At 39.5% G+C, this 6,379-nt stretch overlaps 1 long non-coding RNA gene across 1 annotated transcript; it reads right to left on the minus strand.

Moving 5' to 3' along the window:
* Window positions 1-1,528: 1,528 nt before the first annotated feature.
* LOC143137521 (uncharacterized) lies at window positions 1,529-5,770 on the minus strand. The gene is made up of 3 exons (XR_012989997.1): window positions 5,420-5,770; window positions 1,663-1,771; window positions 1,529-1,573 (listed from the first exon to the last, which is right to left on the minus strand). It is a non-coding gene; the product is annotated as an uncharacterized LOC143137521 (long non-coding RNA).
* Between the last annotated feature and the right edge of the window lie 609 nt (window positions 5,771-6,379).

Genomic DNA, 6,379 nt, shown 5'->3' on the forward strand with positions numbered 1-6,379 from the left:
TCCCCTAATGTTCCCTAACTGTTCCCATAACGTTCCCTAACATTTAGGGAACGTTCCCTTCCCTAAATATTGCAACCTTTAGGGAACCCTCCCCTAACATTGCAACCTTTGCATACCAATTTCTTTAAACAGCACGAGCAGGAATGCATTATTATATATTAGCAGGAAAGAATGAACAGGCAAAATCGATGGAACTTATAACTTTAATATAAAATTATCAAAAGACAAAAAAAACAATATAAAAGACCTCACTGTATATATATATATATATATATATAAATTAGACTTAGTGTTAGCTAAGTATATTAACATAAGGCATTTGACTTTGGTAGGTGCTACATTCAACAAATAGACACACTGTACAATAGACAACAATATACATTGTGGCAGATACCAACACAATATACAAAGACATAATACCAATACAAGTACACATGGAGTGGGCTGTTGAGTGCAAAGTAATAGTGCAAATGTAGAGTGCAAGACGTATATTGGAATGATAAAGTATGTAATGGGCAGGTAAACGGTCAAAGTGGGGATGACCCCACTTATCTGCAGTTCAGGAGAGTGACGGCAGTGGTTGTTTTTGTGTGCAGGGATCTGTAGCGCCTGCCAGAGGGGAGGAAGTTAAAGAGTGTGTGTGCAGGATATGTGGAGTCTTTGGTGATGGTCTCTGCCCGCTTAGGTCCCAGAGTACAAGTCCTGGAGGGAGGGCATTTTGTTCCTCCTCTCCTGCAGCTCAGTGACTGTCGAGCAGGACGACAGCAATATGTCATCGACTGGAGCAGAGGGAGGTGACTGGGAGCTCCTTAAGAGCATGAGCAGCTCATCCATCTTCTCCTCAAATGCGTCCATTCGCTATGCCATGCGGTAATGGTTGTCCTTATTGCTATGGAAAATGGATGGTGTTAGTTTTAGTTGTTAAATACATTATATACCTGCATATGTGAACAAATTAAGTGAGTGTTCTTACCTCTTATTTCCGTCTCCATGGCCAAGCCACCTCCCTCTGTGTGATGAGTCACTTGTGCTGTTTACAACAACAAAAAAGTTACTTACTCTCAAGTTCCTTGTCATGAAATTGTATTTACTTGGAAATGGAAAATTCAAAGACACTGTACCTTCAACTGGGTCCCAAGATGAAGTGGCAGGCGTTATAATAGACCCATCCAGCTCTGGGCAATGAGCTGGTTGCCTGTGTGGTGTTGACTCATCTAAAAAGAAAGTAAATATGAATATTGGTCAGTTAATTTATGGTAGGTTTCTTGCACATGACATTTGCAAAAGATAAACCTATGCTGTTACATTAAACAATCGCTAAAAAGAAAAACTCACATGCAGGTGGAGGCAGTGACATCTGCTGACCTAATAAAAGGCAGGAAGAGACAAATACATCAGAACAGTAACATGATATGCACTAGGTTAATAAACATGAATGTCAGTAGTTCCATGGTAGGAAATATGACTCAACTGGTTTTCTTAAATAATACATGTATAAATGTTAACTTACAGACAGGGCTTCCAGGCACACGCACCATCCTGGAATGCTTTCTTGCTTGCTGAACGGATTCATCTGAAATAAAAGACCATACAATCTGCACTGATTGCAAAAAGAATATTTGAATTGTGCAAATAATGTAGTCTGTATTTAAGAGGTCTTACCATCACGTGACCATGCACTGCCTTTTGTGGACGCTCGCATCTTCTTCCGCCTCAATGCTAGAAGTGTCCATCAGCCGCTGACATTTTTCCATAGCTTTGGTGTATGAATCTACGTTAAGAGAACAACGTTTTTGTGAGCCAGTAGTAGAGCAAAGCAGTATTTCCATATAGAGAAAACTATTATTGATAGTATTGCAGCAATCAGTCATCTGTACACAACCAGATTTTCTTAACTGGATATTTGGCCCAGCTTTTGACATGATTTTTGTATTGTAGCCCAGAGAATTTCTAATGGGGAGACACATCATCCATAGAAATGCATGGGCTTAGTTTGTAAAGCCAGTATGGCAGCTGTGTATAGCCTACTACACACATTCCGGCCCTTCCTGTATGCTTCCCAACAGACCTCTGAAGTTCGCCTACAAAAAGGAACCAAAACTGCCATCTTTGCCTATAAGGAGATCAGGGTGTTAATTTAACCTAACTACCTATGACAAGTTAGGGGAGACCGGGGCTGGTTGGAACAAGGGCAGGTTGAGACACTGTTAATATCCAGGCTACTAGAGGGAGCTGCAACAAAATTCCAACACTAAACTGAAGGCCTTATTGAGTAGAGTAAACTCACGTATGTAACTGGTCTCCAGGTCATTAACCCTTTAGGTGAGAACAACTTTTTGATTTTGTAGTGTCAAAACTTAGAATATGCACCTCCCACTAAATACATCCTAGAAGGGTAATAGTTAGGGATATATAAAAAATATTCATTATAATTGATTGCTAGGGGACTCATCTATAATTTAAAATGAAGTTTAAAAACCTGAGGTGACCGATATTAGCAGGCTAACAGCATTGGTGCAAAAAAGTTTGACCTAATGTGGGCGGGGCAGGTTGGCACACTGATTTTGGGGTTGGTTGGCACATACATTCTCTATGGCTATTTTGTGACAAATCTATAAACTTTGTATTTTACACATAAAAACATCATCAATCTTTATTTTAACATTGTTATTGTAATTACTGAACATAGTTTTACATTTGGAAGCATTTCAGACATTTTTAAACATTTGAAGTAAAAAAAAATCGGTAGGGACCAAATTGGTCTTGACGGTGGGCCCTACTGAAGAAAAACACACAGAAAAGAAATCAGCAAAGCCCTACAGGTAGCCCTACAGGTAGTGAAAAGCAAAAGGAGTACTGCAAAGGACTATAACATAGGTGTTCCAACCAACCCCGACTACATGTGCCAACCAACCCCGTGCATGGGGCAGGTTGGAACACGTGCACAACACCACTTTAATCATATATAACTCAAAACAAGGGATCATTTGTTGACATTGAATGTATACATTTTGTAGCTGAGATCCCAAGCTTTCAGTTAATCACAATTTGACCATTTCAACGCATTGTAAGACGGAGAAATATAACCGAGAGTGAAAAGTGTTCCAACCAGCCCCGGTCTCCCCTACATTGCAAGTTAGGTCTGGGGTAGCAAAAATCTAAGTTGCTGTCTTAAAGCCTGTGTTGCAGCTTAAACACCACTGTTGATTAATGGGTACATAAAGCACTCAATATATGTATATCATTTTAAAAATGTCTCCAAATGGTGTTAAATGCCAGTTTTTGTTGTTTTTAGCATTAGCGGGTTTTTTGTACGCAATTCGGTGATGACGTCACTTTGGGGACTACTTGATCTGCGCTTCATTAATTTCAATGCATTTCAATGGACATCGCGGTTACACTTTCAACATAAAGTTTGTATATTTACACTTCGAATTTCGTCACAGAATTTATATCACAGCTACCCTATGATCTACCAATGGTAATAACGGTGCCTGATATCAATTTAGTATTTTTTCTGAATTTCGGGAGGTCTCGTTTTGGAGGGTATATGTTTTACATTCATTCCTATGGGAAACGGTCGCGGTTACACTTCCAACATAAAGTTTGTATATTTACACTTCGAATTTCGTTACAGCATTTATATGACAACGACCCTATGGTCTAACAAAGATAACAATGTCTTCCGATTTTAGTTTAATGCAATTTTCTGAATTTGAGAGGCCTCGTTATGAGGCTACATAATGCACCTATTCAGTTCAATGTATTATGCTTATAACATTACGACACTTTTTTTGTTACTGTCAGTGAACAGCACCGAATGAAAGTCAACATGTTCTTTATATCTAGTGATAGTGATCATGTCGTTAGTTCAGATAAGTAGGCTACCGGGCAAACTTAGTCAGAAGATCAGAATATGAAGCATCATGATAGCTAGCTGCTGGGCTAACTTTTTAGTCCCACCTGTGAGCCACCCCAGTTACTTAGCTTCTAGCCGCCGCCGATTAGGCTGGTCGTGTCTTCAGCATGAATATTTTCGATAACTACAGCTCGTGATTGATTGCCATTGACATCGTCAGGGTACGGCTTACCAAAGAGGGAGATAATATGGGCAAGTCGCAGTTTTGCAGGTGCTTGTGTGGGCTGTGCCATCCCGATGGAAACTGTGGTGGAGAGCTGCAGTAACTAGGGAAGCGAGTGAATTTTGGCCGCTGGTCGAGGAGCTCCCCTGTGACCAGCATAATGACATGATCTATCTAGCTATCTATATACATATCTAGGCTATCTATAGCCTATCTATTTATCTATAATCTGCGCTATCTACTGCTGAACAATCCCTTACTCGTCTCTCTTTACTCCTCTCTCGTTACTCTCAAGGGTCTCAAGGTGGGCTTTGGTCTGTTGTCTCCCCAAGGTGACGTAATGCAATGCATTGTGGGGGAAAGGAGAATCACTTCAAATGCTGTGAAATAGTACCTGCTTTTTTGTATTATATTCCGTTTTGTGATACCCAACAACATCAAATACAATGGATAACAGTTTAAATGTTTATTATCAACAAGCAAATTGTGCAAATTTGTTGGAAAATGAACCCTGCAACACGGCCTTTAACGTAGGCCTGTTGAAGATCACAGTTAGCCTACCACTCGAAGGCAGAGGACAAACGTGTGTTGAGCAAAATGTCTGCATTTCAGACTTCTTCGTCCACGGGAGAGTGCAATAATTCTCTCCCCATGTTATTTTCCCATAGCAAAAATTGCAAGATAGGCTACCGGATCTCAGCTTTTTGAAGGCAAAATTCAGAGGTCTATTCACTTGAATCGTCTATCCGATCAACTGTGTTGCAAAATGGCCGCCGACAGTGTAGCCTATACATTATCTATAGCCATCTCTATGGCTCTAGTGTAGCCTACATATGCAGGACTGTTCAGAAGGTTATACCAACTTAAAAAGCCTCACCATCTCAGTATACCCACTTAAAATAGACTAGGATACATTTGGGGTTGATCACAGTATAGCCTACCCACTACAGCTAACTAGCCTACATCACAGTAGCCTAGATCCAGCTACATACAGTAGGCCTATATCCACTAGCCTACACCACTGCTGCCGAGTGACTTGCCTAAAAGGACTGACTGTACACTAAAACTAATTAAAAGAAACGGTAGCTTAGTGCTATTATTTGTAACATCAACGTGAGCAGGTTAACACGATGACACAAAACATACAATGCTGCAAAACATAACGTTGAGAACAGCTCAAACAAAGACGAACGAGCAATGTGCTCTGGTAAATTACAAACTTGGCAGAATCGGAATATAACAAAGCCCTACAAGTGAAAGGACTTAAGGTTAAACCTCAAACCCTTGCATTACAACCACTAGGCCTACATCATGAAACTGTAACATATTTCACTTACTTTCGTGAGATCGAATTCAAGACGAGTGTAATCCATTCCAAGACTTCTTCCAGCGGTGTTCAAGAATCACGGAATTCAAACAGAGACCGTTTACGGAAGTCAGGACAAGACTTCAATCGATCACCTGAAAGCAGAGGCGCTGTCTTCCCCCTACTGGCGTGGGGGTAGGCCTACGTGTAAGGGAGAGCCTGTCTGATTGAACTGAAGTGAATTGTGAAATGAAATAAGTGAATTTTCTTAGTTGTGAAAAGTGTTCTATTGATAGATTTTTGTTTAAAGTTCACCTAATACGTAAAAAAAAGCACAAAAGTATATATTTTTTATTTAGTAAAATTGATATTAGCCTAAAATAAATATTATCTTGATATGATGTTTACCTTACTTAGATTTTATAAGACCAATCATTTGAGTGGATCGATCTAAATCAAGTGACTGCAAACATTTTGTATGTTACTTCAAAAACTGAAATGGAGCTTGTGTTGTTATTGTCTCCAGTTTCTAACGCTGATAGAGGCGCAATCAATCACACAATGCTATATAACACATTTAACACGGCATGGAATTGGAATGAATAGAGACGCATTACCATTGACGTCATTGCCACCTAATCAGAAGCCTCGAATGCAAATAATGTAACATGTGTGAATGTAAAATGGTAATGGTAGGCTACAGGAACAAATGAAACATGTTCTGAATGTATTCTAGTGATAGCAGAAAACTATTATAAATTTTTTTTATATTTTATTTACCGAAGTATTATTGTTTGTTTAATCCAACGTGAAACTGCAATCGGTTCTGAATGCAGACCAGGCGTTGTCTTCCCCCTACTGGCGTGGTGGTGTAACGGTTGGACTTTTATATTGAGCTAAGTGAAATGTGAAATGTAGAAGTGAAAATTGTTTTATTGATAGATTCGTGTTTTAAGCATTTTCACTTCATACGGTTACAAAACTGAAATCA

Source organism: Alosa pseudoharengus, unplaced genomic scaffold, assembly GCF_046254945.1.
Source record: "Alosa pseudoharengus isolate Yale_2024_CS ecotype anadromous, Long Island Sound unplaced genomic scaffold, YU_APseudo_1.1 YU_APseudo_1.1_scf_21, whole genome shotgun sequence".
Taxonomy (NCBI): domain Eukaryota; kingdom Metazoa; phylum Chordata; class Actinopteri; order Clupeiformes; family Clupeidae; genus Alosa; species Alosa pseudoharengus.